Source organism: Elephas maximus, chromosome 12 (genome assembly GCF_024166365.1).
Source record: "Elephas maximus indicus isolate mEleMax1 chromosome 12, mEleMax1 primary haplotype, whole genome shotgun sequence".
NCBI classification, from domain to species: Eukaryota; Metazoa; Chordata; class Mammalia; order Proboscidea; family Elephantidae; genus Elephas; species Elephas maximus.
The window spans coordinates 72435353-72461530 of NC_064830.1; the positions used below are offsets into that span (position 1 = coordinate 72435353).

Consider the following 26178-nt stretch of genomic DNA (forward strand, 5'->3'; position numbering starts at 1 on the left):
AAAGCCAAAAGTCTGACTCACAACTTGCCTTTGGTTCTTGTAGGCTAAATTAAAAAACTGACAAGTGTTAGAATTTGTCAGTGCTGTCTGCAGACTTGAGCAGCAAAATAGAAGACCCTGTTTGACAGAAGCCTTGATCCTGATTGCAGTTAAGAAGTATATCAATTGCACTGTTTGATCAAACCATCGTAGCCTGTTATATAAAAGTTTGCATTATCAGACTACTCAGCTCTCCCAAAATATTAAGAAATCGGTATTTCAAGGGTGGAGATGGGGATACAATTTTTTTATTGTTAGCAAACATTTACGGAACAGTTATTATGTGTCATAGCTTAAAATAATTCCTAGATTTTAAGCCTCTAGTACAAAATTGGCAGTTCAAAATGTTGTATATTCTCATAAAATGGTTCGACGCATAGACCCATAAAAGTAATTCCCCCAGTGATACACAGAAAATTAATTTAGAGATGATTCTTGCAGATAGCTGAGAGGCAGAAGAGCCTAGTTGTAAAGAAAGAGGGTTGCAGAGTCAAGCCTGAACCCTGTTCCACCATGTTAGATGTGTGACGTCACGCTACGCAGAGCCTGTGGGTCTCATCTATAAACAGGAATAGCGTTAGGTGTACCTCACAGGTTGTTGGAAGTACTAAATGGAATAAAGTATCTAAGCACATACGTGCTACACCATAAGCACTTACTGCACATCCCAAACCCATTGCTGTCGAGTTGATTCTGACTCATAGTGACCCTACAGGACAGGGTAGAACTACCCCATACAGTCTCCAAGGAGTGCCTGGTGGATTCGAACTGCTGACCTTTTGGTTAGCAGCGGTAGCTCTTAACCACTGTGCTACCAGGGTTTCCCTTACTGCACGTTGTAGGTACTCAAATTGAATGTTTGATTAATACATGGTGATTAATAGCACCAGCTGCTATTAATCCTGTCTGCATCTGGATCCTGGGTACACCATCACTAGCTATGCAAATGTGGGCAAATTAGTTATCCTTCTTTGCCTCAGTTTAATCATCTCCAAAACGGGGATCATACTAGTACCTGCCTTTTAGGGTTGCTATGAGGATCAAATGAGTTAGTGTTAGTATTTAGGCCATAGCACTTTATAACTATTCGCTAATAGTACACATATTTGGAGTATACAGTATTTTAATTCATATTAAGAGTTTTATACTGAAATATTTCTTTCAATAGCTCCGGTAGTTTTTGCCCGTTTTCTGGAAGTATTTCTTTGTAAAGAAGTCAAAATGGCATGGAATTCCTTAATGTCTCACCATGTACGTCCATAACATTTGAAGAGTAACTTATCTGATGAGAGCTGAGAGGGCAAATGCAGTAGGCACTGATTTCCCATGAAGTTTGTCCCTCTTGTTGGTACTGCCAGTTCCCACAATCCTCGCATTCCCTGGGCATCAGTCAGTGTCTACAAGGAATGATTTTCAAATATTAAAGCATGTGAAAAGACAAACAGGCCAAAACTCAGAGCCCTCTAGGGACCATGACCTCCAAAACAGACTCCATTCTGACATTTTCACAAGCTTCTTGAAGGGATTCCAGCAGGGTCATTCCATTTGGTAAACTCCTAAACAAACCCTCTGTCATCAAGGGCTGATTTATAGGTTTTTCTTCTTCTTATGTACTTGTTCTGACGAGATTAAGATAGTAGATAGGATTGCTGAAACTCTTTTAAGGCATCTGATGTATATGATAAGTATTATGCAGAAGACTTTTGGTATTTTCAAGTAATAAAACAGTTATTTGTTATGTTTAAAGCCATTTCTTGCTCTGTGAGTTGTCTTTTAAATTCTTTTTCTTTTTAGTTTTGATTCCAGGAAATCTATGTCATAATCATATTTCTAAGTTTAAAAAAATTCCTTATTAGCCCCATTTATTTAACAAATAAATGGCCTAAATTCAGAAGTGATCGTTTAAAAAATATACACACTAAATATGTATGTGTATGTGTGTGTGTAGAAATATATATATGGTTACTTGTTTCACAATGACCTCTAGTGTTCTAGAATACTCTTCTATGAAATCTTGGTATGATAGCAGTTAGATAATGCTTTAAGGTTATTAGAGGGAGCTTATCTATAAATTTTTTTTAATTAATCTGAATCCCCTTAAAATATTTTATTGTGCATTATTGTACATTTAAAAAAAGAATATAGTGCTAAAAATAAATGAGCAGGGCAGAACCCAAGAGAGTTGAAGCCTGGACAACTTAAGGAAATGGGCAGTTAGGATTTATTTGGTTTTCAGTTAGCCTTAAATGCTAACATCCCTCATGGTATCTCAGTCTGAGGTCTGTGAGTGGCATGTATGAAATTACCATAAGTGAACAACATTCCACATTTGAAGGGTCAGGGTTGTTGGGGGGATTTTGTGTGATTTGTTTCCTACTTTGCATGATTCTTTTCAATGAGTTAATCTTTTAGATCCACAAAGCTTTGCCTATTAAATAGAAGAGTCTTACAATATAAAAAATTCCATATCTGATTCTGTTGTAGGAATATGTTTTGAACAGATTTAGTAATGGGACATGGGCAAGTAAAATTGGTTTATGATCTCAACCAAGCTTCTAAAAATTAGTAGTAAAAATAACACCAATTTTATCATATTCTAATAACCTGTCAGAAATCCAAGATATTAGAGAGGTCTCCTTAGGAGAATAAAATGAATACTAAAGTAAAATGATAAAGCGGTCACTGACTGTACTGGAGAATTTTGTGGCTCTTGATTGATACTTAAAATATAAATAAAATATATGGTGAAAAAGATATACAGAATGTATGTGTTACCTTTTTTCTAAAGCCAAGACTAAGAAAGTGATATTTAACTGGAGATGCTCTTAATTAATATGAGAAAGTATTACTTTCCTATCTAATATAGATTTTTCTCTATTTTTTGTTAGTCTTGATTTTTAAAGAAATGAAATTTGGTTAAATTACTAATAATTTGCTGGTGAAACAGTGAAACTTCTGGTTGCGGTGACTTTGTGCTGAGAAGCCAGGGTGGGCGTTAGGGGACAGAACAGATCAGAATCTCTACTAGTAGCTGTGCTAACGAGGCTTGTGCAGGGCTCGCCTGAGCAGACTGGCCCCAGAGACCCAGAAGAACTGAACCTGGAACAGATGTGCAGTTCCACCAAGTTGCTGTCAGGTTTGGATCTCACTCTCACTGGTCCAGGTGACCTGTTGATAGTAACAGATGGAAACCAAATAAATAAGATACTGTTGAATATGAAAAGTAAAAAGACTTATTATATTTTTGAAAATTAGAGTCATCAATATATTCATATACTTTGTACTTTAGAGTATATCATATTTGGTTTTTATCAAATGAGCCTTGTATGTGATACCCTTATATTGGCCGAGATGTTTGAAAATGTAATTATTTGAATTTAATGTGTTGTTTAAATATGCTGATGTAGAATCTTTTTCCAATAGAAGTTTTATTTTAAACTACGTACTTTGTATAAGATGCTGTTCACCTACCTTTGCTTTTCTAAGAACTCAGAACTATGATAATGTGAATTAAATGCCTAACACTTATATTTTCACCTTCTTTGTTAACCGTGGAAACCCTGGTGGCTTAGTCATTAAGACCTATGACTGCTAACCCAAAGATTGGCAGTTGAAATCTACCAGGCGCTCCTTGGAAACCCTATGGTGCAGCTCCACTCTGTCCTATAGGATTGCCATGAGTCAGAATCATCTTGGCAGTGGGTTTGGTTTGGTTTTTTTTTGGTAGTTAACCCTGTGCCTTCTCACAAAAACCAACGACCTTTAACAATGGTGGAATAATTTAGAAAAGGTTATCGAGAAAGGTGGCACAACATGAAGACTGTAACCAGTGTTACTGAATTGTACATATAGAAATTGTTGAATTGGTATATGTTGTGTATATTTCAAAGAAAGACTTTTTTTTCGCTCTCCCATCTATACTTTAACCTGTCAACACTTATCTTTTTTAGTTCCATGTATATAAACCGCAGTGTGCTGGGTTTTCCATAGGTTTCTGCTTATTACTATATTTTTCCCCCTTGGTCACACAGTAGACCTGGAGCCCAAATAACCAGCCAACTTAAAGTACTAAATTCTACCAGTAGAGAGAGGTTTTCATCCGTGACTAGGTAAAGGCACTTTACCTATGAGGTAGATTTTAATTGTTTCTATTTTATAAGACCTGTAAGCAGAAGGTCAGAGAGATTAATGCAAGGTCACAAAGCTATTAAGGAATAAAGTTTTAAAGATATGTTTGGCTCTCAAGTTATCTGCAAAGATTATAAAGAATGCTATTACAATAAAAAAAATTTTTTTTTTTTTTTAGGTAAGGTTAATTTTTTTTTTAAAGAAAGGTAGTTAAGATACAAGTAGTTTTTAAGATACACTATTGCTTTTTAGAGCAAGGGAATACTGCATGGTTTAAAGTCACCATACTTGTTTACTCTGTATGCTGAGCAAAGAATCTGAGAAACTGAACTACAAGAAGAATGGGGCATCAGGATTGGAGGAAGGCTTATTAACAACATGTGTTATGCAGATAACACACCTGGCTTGCTGAAAGTGAAGAGGACTTGAAGCACTTAACTGATGAAGATCAAAGACCACCGCTTTCAGTGTGGATTACATCTCAACATAAAACAAAAATCCTCACAACTGGACCAAGAAGCAATATCATGATAAACAGAGAAAAGATTGAGGTTGTGAAGGATTTCATTTTACTTGGATCCACAATCAGCACCCATGGAAGCAGCAGTCAAGATATCAAAAGACACATTGCACTAGGCAAATCTGTTGCAAAAGACCTCTACAAAGTGTTGAAAAGCAAAGATGTCAAGGACTAAGGTGCACCTGACCCAAGCCATGGTGCTTTCAGTTGCCTAATATGCATGAGAAAGCTGGACAATGAATAAGGAAGACCAAAGAAGAATTGACACCTTTGAATTGTGGTGTTGACAAAGAATATTGAATATATTTTGGACTGCCAAAAGAATGAACAAACCTGTCTTGGAAGTACAACCAGAATGCTCCTTAGAAGCAAGGATGGCGAGACAACGTTTCACATACTTTGGACATGTTACCAGAAGGATTAGTCCCTGGAGAAGGACATCATGCTTGGTAAAGTAGAGAGGAAGACCCTCAAGGAGATGGATTGACACAGTGTCTGTAACAGTGGGCTCAAGCATGGCGAACAGTTGTGAGTATGGCACAGAACCAGGCAGTGTTTCATTCTGTTGTGCATAGGGTCACTGTGAGTCAAAACCAACTCCACAGCACCTAACAACAGCAACAATGTTGCTTTTTAACTTTTATATAAAAAAGGGCATAAATATAGCCATGCGTAAAAGATACAATAAAAAATGTTAAGATTTTATTTGAAACTCTCAGCAAAACAGGAGTAGAAGGGAAATTCCTCAACTTAATTAAGGGCATATATCCAAAACTAACAGCCTCTTTTGCTAAGACTCTTTTGATCATTAGCCATTAGAGATATGCAAATCAGAACTATGATGACATACCATCTCACCCCTGGAAAAATGGCACTGATAAAAAATAATAATAACAACAAATGCTGGCAAGGTTGTGGAGAGATTGGAACTGTTATACACTCTGGTGGGATTGTAAAATGGTATAACCACTATGAAGAATGGTATGGTGCTTCCTCAAAAAGCTACAAATAGAATTCGTTTATGATCCAGCAATTCCACTCCTAGATAAATATCCTGGAGATATGAGCAGTGACATGAATAGACACATGCATACCTATGTTCATTGCAGCATTATTCACAGTAGTAAGAAGATGGAAACAACCTAAGTACCCATCAACGGATGAGTAGATAAACAAATTGTGTACATACATACAGTGTAATACTTCGTAACTGTAAAGAATGAGGAGTCCGCAAAACATAACATGGGTCAGTCTGGAGGACATTATGCTGAGTGAAATATGTCAATCACAGAAAGGCAAATACTGTATGGTCTCACTTTTATAAAAAGTCAAGAATAGATGTACATGCTGAAAGCAACGTTCTTTGATGGTTACCAGCAATGGGAGGAGGAGGGAGGGGAAATCACTTTCTAGATAGTAGACACTTGTTATTTTTGGTGATGGGAAAGGCAGTAAATACTCAATATGAGTGAAGTCTACACAACTAGACCAAGGTAAATGAAGACCCTAAGAAGAACACAAGAATATGGGACAGTTTCAGTAAATGCTTTAGCATATACAATTTTGCAACAACAGTACTGACTATCAAAAAATATGAGTGTGGCTGCACAGATCTAGGCGTATGTATATACATGTTTGTGTGTGCTGCACGTACACTCATATATATATAATAAAGTACATAGGGGGCACAGTTAGAGATTTCCTAGACATATCCAAACACCTCGAAGGATTGGTTTGCTGGGTTAAAAGTCTTAGGACCATAGTCTCATGGTACAGCTCAGTCAGTTGGCATAACATAGTTCATAAAGATAATGTTCTACATCCTAGTTTGGTGAGTAGCATCTGGGGTCTTAAAATATTCATGAAGACCGATGCTGTTATGAGTGTTCTGGAATGATAATGTTTAAAAATAATTGATACCTCCTGGTGACATTGGTGGAGCCCTGGTGGTGCAGTGGTTAAGAGCTTGGCTGCTAACCAAGGGGTCAGCAGTTCAGATCCACTAGCTGCTCCTTGGAAACCCTATGGGGCACTTCTACTCTGTCCTGTAGGGTCGCTCTGAGTCGGAATTGATGCAACAGCTGCGGGTTTGGTGACTTTGGTATTGTTGTATGGTGCATTTGTTTAATTGTACACAATTTAATATCTTAATATACTCTTTGGATGCAGCTAATATCCACTTCTTTTTATTTTAAATATTTGTTTTTATTTGTATTCTGTGTATTAATAGTCTCTAATGTTGTGACTGGAAACCCTGGTGGTGTAGTGGTTAAGTGCTATGGCTGCTAACCAAAGGGTCGGCAGTTTGAATCCGCCAGGTGCTCCTTGGAAACTCTATGGGGCAGTTCTACTCCGTCCTATAGGGTCACTATGAGTCGGAATCGACCCGATGGCACTGGGTTTGGTTTTTTGTTTTGGTAATGTCGTGACTAAGAAAATGTTTCTCCTTGACAATGCTTTGGTAAATTTGTGCTATTTCCTATTTTCTTTCCTGTTTCTTCCGTGTTCTAAGCCCTCTCCCTCCTCTTTGAGTCTTTAAAAATTCCTAACTCCTCTTAAGTTAACCTATAAGTTTTGTTCTCTAAGGTTAAAAAAAAGGTTATGTTTCCAAAAATAACATTTAGAAAAAAATTGAAGGCACAACACACCCAATACTCTGGAGAAGAGGCCGTTGTGGTCAGATATAGATGAATAGCTGATAATGGTTTTTATGAGAAGCATTTTCATTGTCAGCCATTGTTTCCACTTCTGATTCTTGGTTTTGCATTTTCTGTGGCCTTTTTGTGCTGCCCAAATACTAAGCCTATTCGTTCTTTTAAAGGTAGCTTGATTTTTCATTATAAAAATAGCAGTAATACATGCTTACAGCAAATTTGTGAGGAAGAAAAGGAGAGATAAAAAGATGAATACATGTTCTACTAGTCAGATATCACTGTTAAATTATTGTAGTATCTTTTACATCTTTTTTTCTGTATAGTTTTTTTTTAGTTTTACGATGTCATTTATGTAAATTTGTTTTCTGTTTTTTTCTCATTTTTTATAACTTTTTATTTTTATAATTGCTTTATAAACCACAAGCTAATGATTGCATACTAGCTCAAATGACTACATCAGATATAGTTCAGTTATCCAAATCCTTACTCTTAAAGACTAGATGTAAATTGTTTTTCTCTTTTTTAATAGTAAATAGATTAAAAAATTGATACTAACACAATACCACTTTTGAAACTATTAAATACATTTTAATTCTATTTGCTAAAGTAGTTCCTCTTTACTAACCCGTGTAAACTCTTGAGATGTATCCTGGTTATGGGCGTGGATTTCGGACACAGATAATCCTGAGTTTAAAAATCCCAGCCATTTACCTGCCGCTGTTCTGGTTCCTTCATTTGTGAATTGGGATGAAGGTACAATAAATGAACTTGCCTTCTAGGGTCATTTAGAGAATTAAATTAAGTTATACAGAAAGGTCTTAGCACAGTGTCTTGAACACAGTGCTTTTATTATTGAATTGTTTTTATTTTATAGCAAAAAAGGAGTTATAACAAAATTTAGCCTAATTTATCTATTGTTCCTAAAATGCCATCTCTTGTATATGAATGGATCACCTAAATATGGGTACAAAGTGAACAAGAGAATTTTGGTTTTAAGGTGGCAAAAGGCCTCTTGTTATAAATTAACTTTGTAGTTGGAAATTCTGAAATGCTTGTTACTCATATATCATAGGCTAAAATGTTTTTCTCCAATTAGCATTATTAGACTGCTTTATGAAAAGGTGGCTTTGGGGTTGGTAGTATATTATGTCATCTGGCTCCCTCAGACATTCGAACTAGGTAGAATCTTTGTTCTGTACAATTTTTCTTTTAATCTTCTTAATTCTTTTCAAATGACCTCATTCTTAAAATGTCTTAAAAGGAATGTCAGACGTAACTCATTTTCCAAACAATATAGAGAATGGCTAGGGTGTGTAATATTTCAGAGCCATTTCCTAGACAAATATCATAATCATATGAGTTAAGGAAACATCTAGTTTGCAGAGAGTTGGAATATGATTATTTGCTGACAGATGTGATTGAATAAATTACTCATTTTCTGTTTTAAATCTGTACAAACGTTTTAATATTGTTAAGTTCTCTCTTGGTGACAGTTTTTCGTTTTTTATGATCAAGGCATGTATTTGTTTACTGACATTATAATACCTTAAAATTTGTTTAAATGAAACACAGGCATTTACTCTGAAAAAAGAGTTTAGATTACCAATTCAGGAAGTTTTCGTATAGGAAATGTCTTTTTAAACTTTGGTCTTTTTTTTTTTTTTCCCATCATAAAAGTAATGCGTGCTTGTTGTAGACCATTTTTTTAAATTCAGAAAGGTAAAAAGTAGAGAATTTAAATACACTGTAAGTCCTACCACTCGGCAATAACCACTGTAAGATTTTGGAATATTTTGTTCTGATCTTTTTTTTTTAATTCATGTAATTTTTTAGAAAAACAATATACAGACCATACTGAAATACATCTTTACGGCCTCCTCTTCTCCCCTCACCCTTATAGCAGTCGTTTTACCATGTTATTAAATACGTCTCTTGAAATAATATTGGCTCTTCTTTTAATGGTTTTAAAGCTCTTGTTTTCAGTAGCTATATAGTATTTCTTGCTGTATGAAAGAAGAGAAGGTTAGCACTTCCCTTGACAAGGATGGTAGAAGCCCTTGGGCCTTACAACACGCATAACAGTTAAGGCATTGCCACCATTTTTTGGAAACCCTGGTGGCATAATGGTTAAGTGCTACGACTGCTAATCAAAAGGTCGGCAGTTCAGATCCACCAGTCAGTCCTGGGAAACTGTATGGGGCAGTTCTACTCTGTCCTATGGGGTCGCTATGAGTTAGAATCGACTCGGTGGCAGTGGGTTGGGTATACGATATTTCATTATATATGTGTTATAATTTAATCATTTCCTTATTATCATTTAGCTTGTATCTCCTGAATTTTGCTGCTATAGTTAATGATGACATTAATAGCCTTGTACATAAACCATTGTATATACTCTAGAATATTTCTTTAGAATAAAGGCGTAGATACGTCATTATCAGTTCAAAGAGTTTAGGGCTCTTTTTGGGTTCTTAAACATATTCCCAGTAGCTTTCTAGAATATTATGCCAATTTATACTTTTATTAGCATTGTTTGAAAGTATTTATTTCACAGCATTCTTATCTATTTGGGAAAAAAGTCATTAACTTTTTTATTGAGTTATATTTTATATACACTGAAATACGCAGATCTTAAATGTACAGATTGACAAGTTTTTAAAAACTTTATTTTGAAATAATTTTTGACTTATAGGAAAGTACAAAGAATTCCTGTATATCCTTCATCCAGATTCCCCAAATGTTAATGTCTGAACCGCACTTGGCTTTATCATGCTCTTCCCTTCTCTACACACGATGTTTTTTCCCTGAACCGTTTGAAAGTAAGTTGCAGACATGATGCTTTTTTACCCCTAAATACTTTGGTGTATTTTTCCTAATGATAGGACGTTTTCTTACATAACCACTGTACAATTATCAAAATCAAGAATTAACATTAGTACAATACCGTTAGCTAATCTACAGACCATATTCAAATTTTGCCATTTGACCCAATAATATCCTTTATAGCAAAATAAAATAAAAATTTGTTTCCCTGTCCCACAGTCCAGTCCAGGATCACATGTTGTGTTTAATCGTCAGGTCTCTTGGCCTTCTGTCAGATGGAACAGTTCTGTAGTCTTTTTTTTTTTTTTCCCTTCAATGATATTTTTGATGAGTACAGATCAGTTGTTTTGTGGAATGACCGTCAGTTTGGGTTCATCTCTTGGATCCTCATGATTGGATTCAGCTCACACACACTATCGGCAGGAAGAGCATAGAGTAGATGTTGTGTCTTCTCAGTGCATCATATCGAGGCATGTGTTATCTGTTTGTCCCATTACTATACCAGTGTGTCACAGTAGAACTGTGCTCCATACAGTTTCCAGTGGCTGGTATTTTTGGAAGTAAATCACCAGGCCTTCCAAGGTACCTCTGGGTGGCTTTGAACCTCCAGCTTTTCAGTTAGTGGCCAAATGCTTTAATTGTTGCACCACCTAGAGACTTCGTTTGTCCCGTTACTGGTCATGTTAACTTTGGTCAGTTGATTAAGGCAGTTTCTCCACTGTAAAGTCACTGTTTTTCCCATTATAATTTTGAGATAAGTATCTTGTGAGGAAATACATTGATACTGTGTAAATACCTTATTCCTCATGAAACTCTGGCCTGCCAGCTTTAGTATTCATTGGTAATTCTTTGCCTAAAACAGTTATTACTCTGGAAATTGCCAAATGGTGATTTTCTAACTCCATTACTCCTACGTTTATTTCGGTGACATTCTGCTTTAAAGACAGGGTTTCCTTTCGCCCTTATTTATTTATTCACTTATGTCAGTATGGAATCATGGATTCTTATTTTATTCTATGTGTTATAATCTGTTATCAGTATTTATTTTGGTGCTCAAAAAATTGTCCCAGTGGGAACCCCTTGTAGCTGGCTTCCATGTCCTTTTGACAATCCCTATCTTTCTGTGAGCATGTACTTACTTTGTGGCACAGCAAGATGTTCTAGGCTCAACTTGTACTTTCCTCACCCAGCCCCTGAATCAGCCATTTCTCCAAAGAAGTCTGGTTCCTTTTTGTGTGGTATTTAGAAACCAATATCTGGGAACTAAGTGTATTAATTGCTATTGGGATGTCATTGCTTCTAAACTTTCTCAACAGACAAATATGAAATACATGTGTGCTTAGACATACACACATCTGTATCTACTTCTGTCTGTATCTCTCTATATATTAAAAAGCAGTCATCCTTACTGGTACCTCTAATTTTAACCCAGTATCGTAGGGTTCGTTCTAGCCTTCCCCCTTTCTGTAATTGTAACTCCCTCTCTGATAGTGAGAAACTTTGCTCCTATTGGTCATACTATATTTTCTTACGTGTTCAGTACTAGAACACACATTTCAGGATTGCTAATCCATGCAACTGTAAAAACAAATGCTACACTTTCAACAAGTGAACTTTATGGTATGTAAATTATATCTCACTAAAGCTGTTTAAAAATCTCCTAACTGGAGTTTTTGTTTACATTGTTTTTGTTTTGGCCTAAAGGTGTATAGTTTATTGTGTTCAAACCTTGCTAAGGTTGATTCTAACCTATCTTCAGTGTGTCCATTTTAATTCATTTGAAATACTCGAGGCCGTTGCCATTGAATCAGTTCCGACTCATAGCAGCCCTATAGGACACAGTACAACTGCCCCATAGGCTTTCCAAGGCTATAATCTTTACAGAAGCAGACTGCCACATCTTTCTCCCACAGAGCAGCCAGTGGGTATAACTCCCTGACCTTTTAATTAGGAGCCAACCACTGGGCCACTAGGCTCCTTATTTGAAATACAGCTGGGTTCGTTTGTTGTTATTTATATTCAAGTTTGGGTTTTCCCACATCCTTGCTGATTTCATTTTTTTTTTTTTAATATGTGAAATATTAAGGTTCTAAAAGGCAAAATCATACAAAAAAAGGTGTCCTCAGAGAAGTGTCTCTCTTCACCTCTTACCCATCTCTCCATCCTTCCCACCCTGTTCCCCTTCATCCGCTATAGGTAATCAATCTCAGTAATTTCTAGTTTATATTTCCTTTGCTTCTTTCTGCACAAACAAGCAGCTATATTATCTTATTTCCCCTTTTTTTTACACAAAAGGTAACATGTGGGTGCTGTTTTGCACTTTTGGCTTTTTTTTTTAACAACATACTCTGAAAATCTCCTTGCATCGGTTCATACACATCGACATAATTCCTTTTTACAGCTGTATAGTATAACGTTGCATGGATGTAGTATAGTTTATTCACCCAGTCTCCTGTGTGTGGGCATTTAAGTTGTTTCTAATATTTTGCGGTTATAAAGAAATTCTATAGTGAATCACTTTGGGCGTATGTATTTTTATAATGTTGGAGGTGTACCTTTCAGGTAAATTCCTAGAAGTGGGGTTGCTGGTCCAAATGTAAATTCCTATGTAGTTTTTTGTTAGATATTGCCAAATCTCTCTCCCAAAGAGTTGCACCAATTTGCATTCTAACTAGCAATGTGGGAGAACATTGATTTTCCCCACAGCCTCGCCAACAGAACGTATTGTCATACATTCTACCATCTGATAGGTGAGAAATGGTAATTCAGTGTAATTTTAATTGCATTTCTCTAATTATGATCGAGCATTTTTTCGTATGTTTGCCCTTTTCAGTTTTGGGGGGCTGGGTGGTAAATTTTTTTTTTCCCCTCATTTCTCTATTTTGAACTTAAATCGATTTTTAAGGACCTATTTATGCTTTGGGAATATTAGCCCTTTATCTTCAATACATGTTATAGATATTTTCTGCCAGTTGTCAGTTATCTTTAGATTTAGCTTTACTGGACTTGGTTTGTTGCTTGATTGGTTCTGTGTTTTGTTTGTTTTTCTATGCAAAAGTGGGTCCCTCCCCTTTTAATGTGACCAGAATTAATCAGTCTTATCTTTTATTGCATTTATTGCATTGGGGCCATAGTTAGAAAACCTTTTCCTATACCCGGGTTATGGAAAAACCCTGTCATGATTACTTAGAGTACTCTTATGGTTTAATTTTTTACATTTATATCCCTGATCCATGTGAAGTTTATTTTTCCCTGGTAAGGCTCCCCTCTCCCTCGCCCATAGCTTTGCTTTTTCAGTGTTTCCCTGGCTTGTCTTGCTTGCTTGGTTTTTTTTTTTTTTTTATGAATTTAAGTATCAACTTGTCTAGCTCCATTAAAAAGCTCGTTGGTATTTTTATGGGGATTACAAATTAACTTAGAACTGACATCTTTGTGATGTTGTGTGATCTTATCCAAGAACAAGGACTGTCTTTCCGTTTGTTCAAGCCTACTTTTATGTTTTTCAGGAGTTTTGCACATTTTCTGTTAAGTTTATTCCTAGGAGTTTTGTCTTTGTCACTATTATTAACAGGGTTTTCTCTGCTGTTATATTCTGCAACTGCTGATTGTTTGTATATTTGAAGGCAATTGATTTCTGTGTGTGTATGAATTTATCCTGCAGGAGCTTTGCTAAGTTTTTTGAATCTGTAAATTTATGTATTTCATCAAATATGGGAAATTTTCAGCCATTATTTTTGCAAATATGGTTTCTGCCCTTCTCTGGGGCTCCCGTTGCACATAAAATAGACCTTTGCTGTCACCCTATGGGCAACTGAGGCTCTGGTCTTAGTATTTGTTTTGTTGTTGCTGTTGTTGTTTTTAAATCTCTTTTTCTCTCTGGTGTAGAGTTTATTTTTATTATTTCATTTGTATTGATATAACAAGTAAGGCTGGTAAGGTTGTGGATTTGAATTTTTTTCTGCTTCGCTGCTTTAGATGCATACCATAGTTTCTGATATATAGTATTTTCACCTATAGTTTTTAGAAATTATTTTATTTCGGTTTGTATTTTTGTTCTTTTCTGTGAGTTCATAGGCGATATTACTAATTTCCAGGTAGACGGGCTTCTTTTATTATTTAATTAATAATTTCTAGTTTTATTAAATTGAGATCAGAGTGTTGTTTATAATATTTTATATTTTGTGGAACTCACTAAAGTTTTCTTTTTGACTAATATGTGATTCATTTTTTAATATCCAGTGTATATTTGGGAAAGTATTCTCTATCATCAGAGTATAAAGTTCAATACATACTGACTAGATCTCCTTGTTGATTATGCTGTTTAGGTCTTTGTGTGTGTATATATATGTACACACACACATACACACTTATTTTTGCTTATTTGATCTGTTTTATACTGAGAGAGGTCTTCTATAGGGTCGTTATGAGTCGGAATCTACTCGACAGCAACAGGCTTGGGTTTTTTTTTTTCATGTTTAAGGAGCCCTGGTGACACAGTGGTTAAGCACTTGGCTGCTAACCTACCAGCCACTCCTCAGGAAAAAGCTGTAGCAGTCTGCTTCTGTAAAGATTACAGCCTTGGAAACCCTACGGGACAGTTCTCCTCCGTCCTATAGGGTCGCTGTGTTTGGGGTTGACTCGACAACAGGTTTTTTGTTTTGTTTTTTTAGTTGTTTGTTTCCATCACTGTCACATCCTATCTCCTGTCATTTTTGTTTTATAATGGTGGTGGTTGTATCGTTTTGCATATAGTCCTAACTGTAGTATCTTCATTGTCAATTATGGCATTTAGCATTAAGAAGTGTCATTCTTTGTCAGCTTCAATCTTTTCTTACTTGAATTCTATGTTTTCTGACATCAAGATCCCCTCCCTTCACCATCCAGGCAGTGTAACACAGATTAGTCCACCAAGGTAGGATAGGCCTGTCCATCACAGCTTGGTGAATTAAGCCATCACCATGCACTTTGGACATCATTCTTCACTTACTACAGATTGAGATTTATTTTAGCGGATGAATAGTTTTTTGTTTTTTCATAAGATTCTTTAGAACACTTTTACTGTTCTGTTGTTTTCAGGGTTTAGACACCCAGGTAAATAATCTTCTACTGCATTAAAGTTTTATAAATAAATAGGCTGTTTCAAGGTTATCATATTCCATAAAGGAATTTCTCTGTTTGTTCTCACAAGTACCATTGCGGTTTAAAAAAAAAAAAAAACAGCTTCACTGAAGTATAACTGATATGCTATATAATGCACGTATTTTAAGTGTTTGATTTGAGAAATTTTGGCATGTGTGTATACCTGTGAAACTGTCACCGCAGTTAAGATAATAAACGTTTTCATCACCCTTAAAGCTTCTTCATGGCCGATTGTAATCCATTCCTCTTTCTACCACGGTTTCCAGGCAGTCATTGATTGGCTTTGTGGCACTGTAAATTAGTTTGCATTTTCTAGAATTTTAAATAAAGGCACTTACATAGTATGTATTCTTTTGGGTCTGGCTTCTTTCCTTTAGAATAATGAATTTGAGATTCATCCATGTTGTTGTATGTATCAGTAGTTTATTCTTCTTTACTGCTGAACCAGTCCGTTGTATGGCTATACTGACATTTGGTTTTCCATTCACGTAAGGGTGGACTTTTGGGTTGTTTGCAGTTTTTGGCTCTTACAAATAAAGGTGCTGTGAACATTCTTATTCTTGTACAAGCCTTTGTATGGACATACACTTTCATTTCTCTTGGGTAAATAGCAAGGAATGGAATGGCTCAGCAGGCAAATGTTTGTTTACCTTTTTAAAGAAGCTATCAAATTGTTTTCTAAAGTAGTTGTGTGTGACGTCCACACCAGCAGTATATGAGAGTTTGACTGCTTCACGTCGTTGCCAGCACTCCTTCTTGTTAGTCTTAGTCATTTTAAGTGCATTGTCTGAAGCTGGACCAACCTGAGGTCTAGCCTAGCCCTAGTCACTTGTGATTGTTATTTTTGTTATCTTCATTTTTCCAATAAAGTCAAAAAAGTCTTTCTTATAAAATTATAGATGATTAAGAATATAGCATATAATCTTAAAATCAAGGCTGTCTTAACTCCAGAAAGCAAACTCATTTAAAAACTACCGTTTAGAAAGCAAAAAGTGTATGATCCTGAGGTAGAATGTGTGTGGGGGTGTGGGTATATGTGTGACTCTGAGTATACGTGTGACAGTGGGTGTGAGCGTGTATGTGGCTGTGCGTAAGAGTGTGGGTGTGTGGGTATGTATTAGTGGGTGTTTAGGCAGGGGGGAGTATAGTCTGAAACAAAATGTCTGGGTTCCCCACAGCAATAAAAAAGATTACTGTTTCCTCGAAGACGGGAGGTAGGACGGGAGTGGAAAGGTGGAGTGGAGCTTATGTCTGAATATCTCAATACTGTTAGTAATCTAGGGATCCGAGTTACTTGCAGAGAAAAGTATGAGGGCAGTAGTGTGGACTTGGGAAAGAGGGAATGCTTTAGAACACTGGTGCAGGCAGTTGAAAGTGGAGTGAATAAGAGAAAAAGGAACATTTTGGAGCTTGTGTAAGGGCATGTCATGACTATATATTGCATTTGGATAGCCACCTTGGCTCCCTAATTTCTCTAGCCATGCTTGGTGTTATCTCCACCTTTGTCTTGAATCTCAACGTGCAAAACAGGATACCCAGTCATATTAGATTAACAAAGGCAAATGTTTAATCCCCACTTCAAGATAACATTCTGGGGCCACACTGTTGTTGTGTGCCGTCAAGTCAATTTTCAACTCGTAGTGACTCCGTGTGATAGTAGAACTGCCCCCATAGGGTTTCCTAGGCTGAAATCTTTATAGAAGCAGATGGCCATAGAAGGCAGGAAAAGCTGACTGTGGAAGTGAAGTAGCAGATTAACTAGGTCCCCACTTCCCATTTGATTTAGACAGTGAAGTAATATTTCACAAACTTTAGTAATATACAGACCCTTTTAATAAGAGTTAGTGGAACCCACAGGATAACTTCATTTTTATCAGTAAAATGTTGTCTAATTATGTACAAACATAAATATAAACTCTGCTTAGTAACACTGACAGAAATACAAGACAAAAACATTTGGGGATATAAAAATTTTAAAACTATGAAATTCAAATTAATACTAATTTACCGGGAAATTATGCTTTTTTGCATAAATGTGATTGCTGCTTGACGCCTGCCACTGGTACTTACTGCTCCTGCATGGCTCAGAGTCTGTACTGCCATATGCCATGATAACTCACTTCTCTTGTCCATTTTCTATATTCAAACTACTGCAGGCTGGATGTCATCATCACAATGTCCAGCTCTATTTTTCATTACTATATGGTCGTGCTTGATTGAGAAGCCCTGGTAGCACAGTGGTTAAGCGCTCAGCCGTTAACCAGAAGGTCCACAGCTCCATGGGAAGAAAATCTGGTGATCTCCTCCCATAAAGATTACAGCTAAGGAAACTCTATGGGGCAGTTCTGCTCTGTCACATAGGGCCGCTATGAGTTAGAATCAATTCTGCAACACACAACAGCAACAACAAAGTGCTTGATTATAAAATAGTCATCTAGGTGATTGAAAGGTTTCCATTTTTTTTCTAGTTTAAACAAGTTAAATATACAAAATTTAAAAATTTTCATAAAGAACTCATGAACACCCAAGAATATATCCTTAGACTCCTGAGACTTATGTCTTAGTGTTTGTTCTACCCAGTTCTCACACCCTATGGTTGATGTGATGGTTAAGATTGTGTGTCATCTTGACTGGGCCATGATTCTCAGTGTTTATATGTGATCACTCCCATGATGGGATCTGCCCTGAGTAGCCAGTCAGTTGAAAGGGAGTTTTCTTGGGCATGTAGCCTGCATCTGAACATAAGCGGACGTCAGGCTTTTGCCTGCTCCGGATCCTGCAGCTGCCTCCTGTTCGTCTGACCTCTGGTTCTTGGGACTTAAGCTAGCAGCTTACCTCTTGACCTTGGGATTTTTTTGATCTTCACAGCCTGTGAGCAAGAGCCCTGCTCACCAACCTGCCACTGATCTTGGGTTCTCCAGTCCCTGCAGTTACGTGAATCAGGACAAGCCTTTCTCCTGATCCACGGACTTGGGACGTTCCCAGCCTCTACAGTCACATGAGCCATTTCCTTATATAAATCTCTCGCTATATGTATTTATACACTTTACTGCTTTTGCTTCTCTAAAGAACCCAGCCTAAGACAGTTGACTGCTTGGCCATAATTAGGTATTTAGAGGCAGAGTCAATTCTCCCAGATCAAATCAACCAATAAATTTTATTGCAATTCCAATAAGAATCTCAGTGGTTTTAAAGTTCAACAAGAAGAATAAGTGAGAGGGAAATTTTGTAGTAACTCCTCTCTATTCCCTCTCAACACACACGTACCATCATCTGCATTAAAAGATAAATGACAAATTTGAAAAGCATTAATTGTCACCTAGGACAGACATTTAATGCTGTCCTGAATGTCCTTCATACATAAAAATAACACCCCAGTATCAAAATGATCAAGGGACACAATCAGGCAGATTACAGAAGAAGAAACAAGTGGCCAGAAAACATTTAAAAATATGCCCAAACTCATTAGTAATTTTAAAAGAGCAAATTAAAATATGACATCAGATTGGTAAAGTTGAAAACAATTCATAGTATCTAGTGTCAGCAAGGTATGGTGAGAGGACATTCTTCCACACACTTGGTAAGAGTGTAAATTGGTGAACCTTTCCAGAGACCGGTTTCCATAAGGTCAGTATTTACCCTTAAAAAGTAGCTGGGAAAGTGTATATTCACCCAAAGATCGTTACAGCATTGTGTATAGTACTGAGCGGATAGACTGGAGAGGCCCCTGCATGTCAGTCAGCAGAGCTTTTGTTAAATCAGTTAGGTGCCACTGTGTGGTAGAACACTGAGCCGCGCTTTATGCTGGTGATCGCGAGTTGTATGTTGGCATGCAGTTCACGTATCCCCCAAGCCTGAAGCTTTAGGGGATGTGGTTGGGAAGTGTAGAATGTGTGTATGGTATAGTGTCTAGTGCCTGAGTCTGTGTTTGTGTTTTTTACATGCCAGAGAAACCCAAATCTAGTGAGCGCGCAGCCCTAGAGGATACCCCATAACCCGTTGCCGTCGAATCGATTCTGACTCATAGCGACCCTGTAGGACAGGGTAGAACTGCCCCATGGGGTTTCCAAGGCTGTAATCTTTACAGAAGCAGACTGCCACAGAGTGGCAGAGTGCTGCAGGGTGGCTAGTGGGTTCAAACCGCCAACCTTTTGGTTAGCAGCTGAGCGCTTAACTGCTCTACCACCAGGGCTCCTGTGGAGGATTCTAGGCAAGGGAAACCCTCCCAGAAATGAGTCCTGACAAACCACCATTTTGGGCGAGCCCAGCGTGCCTGTGCAGGGTATTTTGTATGCATTTTCCCAGTCATTGAAAACAGCTGCTATTACTATTACCGTTACATTTCTATGTGAGGCAGCCTGCTTTTCCAAGATCTCACAGCCATTAAATGGTGTAACCAGGACTCATGCCGAGTTATTTTTAACTCTAAAGCCCGTGTTCCTTCTACAAAACCATCCTGCCTCAATACCTCATAAATCCATCTGTGGTGTTATCATCCCCCTGAAATTAACTAACTGATTTTTAATACATGTCTTTGAAAATGATGTGTAAAATTAGTAAAACAGAAAAAACATGTACAGGCCTTTCCTTTTGGTGAAAAGAGTCCTGGAGTCAGAAGACCTGGATTAAAGAGATATACTTACCAGCAAAGTGACTTGAAAGCGTGTCATTTCATTTCTGAACTGTAGTTTATTTAATTCTTTTATAAAAGCATAAGTATCATTACATGTTGTCCCATTCCTCAGAGCTGCCGAGGACTTGAAACCTGTACTATGAAACCTGTGAGAGCCGGAGCGCGATGGGGCTGCTTTGTTTTCCAGGTCTCGAAAGTTTTCTGCCTTTGACACAATGTAGTCACCACTTTTCTGTCGCTCTCTATTTAGTGGAAAATATTTGAGTTTTCCTTCTCTGACATGTTTCCATCTTTACAGAGATTTTAGTTTTGATGGTGAACAGTTGTTGGCTTCTTATTGAGGGTTTCTTATATACCAAACGAAAAAAACCATTTGCCATCAGGTCAGTTCCAGCCTCGTGTGCAGAGTAGAACTGCGCTGCGTAGGATTTCCAAGGCTGACCTTCCAGAAGCAGATCACCAGGCCTGTATCCCAAGGCACCTCTGGGTGGGTTTGAACTGCCAACCTTTCGGTTAGTAGTCGAGCACTTAACTGTTTGCACCAACCAGGGACACTTTTGCTACATTCAGTTCACTCTTATTATCTTGCTGTTTTTTTCCTCAAAAAAAGAAACATTGGCTTACCATCTTGCAGATCAGGCATTCTCAATGGAGGCAAAAATTGGTTCAGAGGTATGCTTTTTATGTATAAAGCTCAGATATACATATACAGTTTATCTGTGGTATTAAAATTTCATGGGAGGCAATGTGGACAAAACGATGTAAAAAGTCTCTGGGGGGGCAAAAACGTAAAAAAGGTTGAGAAACACTATTACAGATAGTTTTCTTGTAATTGGCACTGCTGACCTCAACACCACACTGACGACACAGTGTGGTGAACTCTATGTAGAATCGATGCACATTCCAGTCTTTGTTTGAATGTGACCCTCTTAAGGAGCCCTCGTGGCACAGTAGTTAAGCACTCAGCTGCTAACCAAGCGATCAGTGGTTCAAACTCACCAGCCGCCCCACAAGAGAAAGACGCGGCAGTCTACTTCCGTAAAGATTACAGCCTTGGAAACCCTAAGGGGCAGTTCTCTGTCCTGTAGGGTCACTATGAGTTGGAATCCACTGGACAGTAACAAGCAACTTTTCACTCCCCGCCCCCCTTCTGTCTGTGCTAAACCTTCAGAGCTGTAGTCATTGCATTCCTGCTACATTCCATAAGTAGGGAAGTCATCTCAGAATTCAAGGAAGGCTGATCCGAAGATACATAATCTAAGGAAAGGTCTTTATTATAAATCTTCCAGCCAGCTTATCTGTATTGATATGTTTATAAATAACCATAACATTGGAAGCAGAGAAGGGACTTGAATGACGGTTTTTAAGCTGATGAAGTGTATTCTGCCGTCCCTCAATTTGGTACCAAGAGAGTGGGGCACTGCTCTGACAGATACGTAAATGTGGAAGCCGTTTTGAAACTGTGAATGGGTAGAATTGCAACAGCAGCAGAGAAGTGGTGACAGCAGAGAACCAGCAAAACAAGGAGACCAGTGCAAGCAGACCCACAGAGCGAGACAGCTGAGTACCTGTGTGCAGGAGGCTTCCTGGCAGAGTGGGGTGCCTCTGGGCACTTATTGGTGGAGCTGGCCTTGCTGACCCACAGAGCTAGAGAGCTGAGTGCCTGTGTGCAGGAGGCTTCCTGGCGGATTGGGGTGCCTCCAGGCACTTATCGGTGGAGCTACAGAGCTTTGGAACACTTGCCCCCCAGCAGGGCAGATATAGGCGTGAGGCCCAAGGAGCTGAGGGGCCAAGAAACTAGGAAGCAGAAGCTGAAGAGACAAAGAACACAAGAAGCCGAGCTGCCTCAGTCTTAAAAGGTATGGCCATGACCTCAGGGGTTTCAAAGGGTGGAGCCCTGGCCTCTGGTGTTCCCAAGGGTAGAGTTGCCGCACGTATGGACTAGGAGAATGGTGCGCCTAAAGCCAGGGGAGCAGAGTTGCTATCTCAGTGGGCCAGGAAGGCAGAGGTGAAGCCCAGGGCCCAGGGGACCTCCACTCAGAATTCAGAGAGTGTGGCCAATACCTCGAGTCTGGAGGGCAGGGCCATTGTGTAAATTGTCTCAGAGAACAGAGGATTATTTTCAAAGCTTTCAGGGTTAATGTAATGTGTTCTGCTGATTTACTTGGTGCCTGTTATGCCTTCTTTCCCTTTAGTTTCTCCCATTTGTAATGGAAATGCCTAGCTTGTGCCTATTGTGCCATAGTACCCTTGGAAGCAGATAAACTTGTGTTCTAGGTTTCACAGATGAAGAAGAATTTTTGAATTTTGGACTTGGAGTTAAGATTTTTGCTATGATATGATGGGGTGAATGTTTTGCATTTTGCAAGGATGTGATTTTGGGGGGCCAAAGGGTAGAATGTCATGGATTAAATTATGTCCCCCCAAAAATATGTGTATCAACTTGTTTAGGCCATGATTCCCAGTTTTGTGTGGTTGTCCTCCATTTTGTGATTGTACTTTTATGTTGAGAGGATTCGGGTGGGATTATAACACCATCCTTACTCAGATCACCTCCAAGGTAAAGGGAGTTTCCCTGGGGTGTTGGCCTGCACCACCTTGTATCTCTCAAGAGATAAAAGGAAAGGGAAGCAAGCAGAGAGTTGGGGACCTCAAACCACCAAGAAAGCAGCACGAGGAACAGAGCCTGTCCTTTGGACCCGGGGTCCCTGCACCTGAGAAGCTTCTCAACCATGGGAAGATTGAGGACAAGGGCCTTCCTCCAGAGCCAACAGAGAGAGAAAGCCTTCCCCTGGAGCCGACACCCTGAATTTGGACTTTTAGCCTACTTCACTGTGAGGAAATAAATTTCTCTTTGTTAAAGCCATCTGCTTGTGGTATTGCCGTTATGGCAGCATTAGATGACTAAGACGGAATGGATTATCCTCACTAACGATTTGGGCTGGAGGGGACATATGGCCTCAGGCACATTTACAGAGTCACAACACTTCAGTGGAGTGGTGCTACTATGACTTGAAGACCCGACTTGGCATGGGCTCTGAAGTATGTCCTCTGCTCATCCTGCCAGTTGCCCCCATCCAGCACGAAGTTCTTTTCTCTCAGTCTAAGCAGAGGATAATCAGCAAACCATCAAATAGTAAAATTACAGTCCCCAAAAGCCTTGCCATGGTGGCAGTTCACATCTTCAGAGAAAGCAAGCACAAGAGCGTATACTGTACATGCCAGTCATGTCTGCCTGTATTCTAGGATGCAGGATAATAAGCACAAATTACAAACTAAATAATTAGTTCACTTATTAAGCTGATTTGCGCTGTTGCAGTATTTAGTTATGCTACAATACTTAATTACACAAATTACTGTTGCTTTCCTTTAAAATCTTACAACTTTAGAAATGTCAGAAAAATTTACTCCTTATGAAACAGTGGTTTGCTCCAGGGGCCCATTTGTTAATCTGTTTCCATCTTAAGTACAGTATTTTAATATGTTTGTATTTAAAAAGTGATAAAAATGAAGGACTGTTAAGGTATAATGTCTGATTTCAGTGCTAGTACTCTTTCTCATTGTTTATTGAAAAATTTTTTTAATTAACTGTTGGGATTTACCGTAAGCATTGAGGAACGCTATAAAGGCATGATGGTTTGTACTGGTGCTTATAATGTTAAAAAGGAGAAAATTAAGGAATAATTATGTATTTTATTAAAAATATGGTACCCTTTTACACAGGGAATACAGGACGGAGAGGAGGAGCGTGCTGTCGCATTAGGGGGGTTTAAGCTAGGGTTACATAGCAAGATATGTGTAAGTTTTTATAGGAGAGATGGCCTTGATTTGTAAACTTTCACTTAAAACAGTAAGTTAAAAATACAGTACCCTTAAAAAAAAAAGTTGGTGTAACCTAGACTGGAATTCCTCCCCCCCCAAAATGTATCCAGCCTAATTGTGTGCATGAATTGTGTAATACTGGGGCTCCCGAGTCATATGAAGGAAGCCCCAGCATGTACCCTCATTCACTTCAGCAACTAGCTGCTGAGCACCTGTTACAGACGAAGTGCTGAGATGGAGAGGGTGAAAAGGAGAGGTTCTCTGTCTCAATGTCAGTGTCAAGAATAGGACTCAATACTTAACACTCATTACTTTTGAATGTTTTCACCTCGGTGAGACATTGCCCAGTCGGTAATATTCTCAGGTTTTTCCTTATTCAAATACAGTATCATCAGAGCAATATTCTTTTTATCAGTACTGTTGTAAGCATATATTGACTCTGCCAAGTTTTTGTGTAGGTCCCCTGAGTCGTGTTTGTTTGTGTTCTAATTCCCTAAGGCCTTTTCTTGGATTGTTCGTAGTCTCTAAGCCATACCGTTTTTCTCACGCTTGTTAAATATCTGTGCTTGGGGTGGTGGGAAAATTGACTTGATTTATGATAGTCTCTTTCATACTAAAACAGCTCTTTTGAAACAGCATACGCATTAACACTGTGGAAGATTTATCATAGCAGAAGTGACTTTAGGCGCGTATCATTGGAAGTTAAATGTCACTCATGAAATAGAGCCAAATGACAGTGAGGATGACATAGCACACACATATAGTAAAGAACAAGGGCAAATCCACTGGAAAGCAATTCATGCGACAACTGTAGGGCTTCTCTTATTCTTTTTAAAATTTGGGTCCTGCATGTCTCCTCCCTCTCGCCCTAATTCAACCCAGAAGACATTACACTGCCCATTCAGAGTGGGAGTAGGGGTGGCAGACCAGTATAGGGCTTCAGAGCCCACGTAGGGTGAGGAGGGTTTGGCTATGGCAGTGGCAGCGGTGGGATGAATAGTATGTTTGTGAGTCAGATGGCAGGAGACCATAGGAGACAGGTTTCTCACTGTAGAAGAAGGAAGTTACAGTAGAGCAAAGGGAGAATGGGCCTTGTGGTATTAGATTGGAATTGGAGGCATCTGAGTGAACTCCTGGTTTTCAGTATATATATATAGATCTGTATCTACATCTACAAACATAGATATGAATGTGTATCCATATGTTTATTATAGACACACACACATATGCTCACATGCATATACCCTAGCGCTCTCTACAGGGAAGGCCTGGGAACAGTGATACCATAATAGCAATGAGCACACCTAGCATTTACGCTTTGGTTTATAAATACCTTTGTCTAGTAAAAGGAGCCAGGGCTACTTGGAGAAATGGCTGGGACAGGAAAAATACGAGATGAGCCTGGAATATCCTGTTGTGCCAGAAAGTAAAAAAGTACTCAGAGAATGATAGGTAAGAACAAGAAGCTGAAGCCAGCTTGAAGGGACTCCCACTGGCCAAATCTGGGATAACGTGAGCACAAAATCGATAATGATAGCATTAATGATATAATAGGAATCCATGAGTCCATGCTGATATAAATAAATAAACAGGGTGAAGAGAATTCTTTTCCTTGCAGTAGGATGTGTCACCAATAAATGTAGCAGGAATGATGGCATTTTATAAATCACCATTTGGCAACCATCATAGCAATAAATAATTCAGCCAAGAACATCAATGCATTAGTTTCAGAGTAGCTCGACACACAATACTGGATTACAAAAGAAAAAACTTGAGAAACCTGGCAGATCCCATCTTCATCAGTTGGTGAAAATGAACTTCATCAGTACCATGGGATCAGTTGAATTTCTACCACCTGGTAGAATACATCATCACTTCTGTGGGAGTCCTGCCAAAAATGCATAACCAGAATCTAATCACGAGGACACAGGAGACAAACTCACATTGAGGGTAATTTACTACAAAATAACTGACCTGTAGTCTTCAAAATTCAAGAAAAGAAAAGTCAGGGAAAGACTGAGAAGCTGTTCAAGATGGAAGGAAACTAAGACTAGACAACTCAGTGCCGTACATGATGTGGGCTTGGATGCTTTCGCTGTAAACGATGTTGCTAGAGCACCTGGTGAAACTTGAGAGCAGCCTGTGAATTAGATGGTAGTGACATATCAATGCCAGCCTCCTGACACTGATGGTTCTACTGTGGTTATACAGGAGAATATTCTTGTTTGTAGGAATTAGCACACCAGAGTACTTGGGGTAAAGAGGTCCCATGTCAGGACCTGCTCACAGATAGTTCAGGAAAAAAATGCTCTGTGAATTTGGAATTATTTCAGAAATAATAGCAAAGTAAATGTTCTTTCAGGCATACTCACTGCTAGAGAAATTATTATTTCCTTTCAAAGCTATAAAGGCAAGACTCT

The 26178-nt window shown here is 38.4% G+C and overlaps 1 protein-coding gene and 1 pseudogene across 10 annotated transcripts in view; both read left to right on the forward strand.

The window, feature by feature from the left end:
- The window catches only part of MRTFB (myocardin related transcription factor B), a 220489-nt gene that overhangs the window by 104162 nt on the left and 90149 nt on the right, over nucleotides 1–26178 (forward strand). The gene's annotated exons all lie outside the window — the stretch shown is intronic.
- On the forward strand, nucleotides 9342–9474 carry LOC126087625 (uncharacterized; annotated as a pseudogene).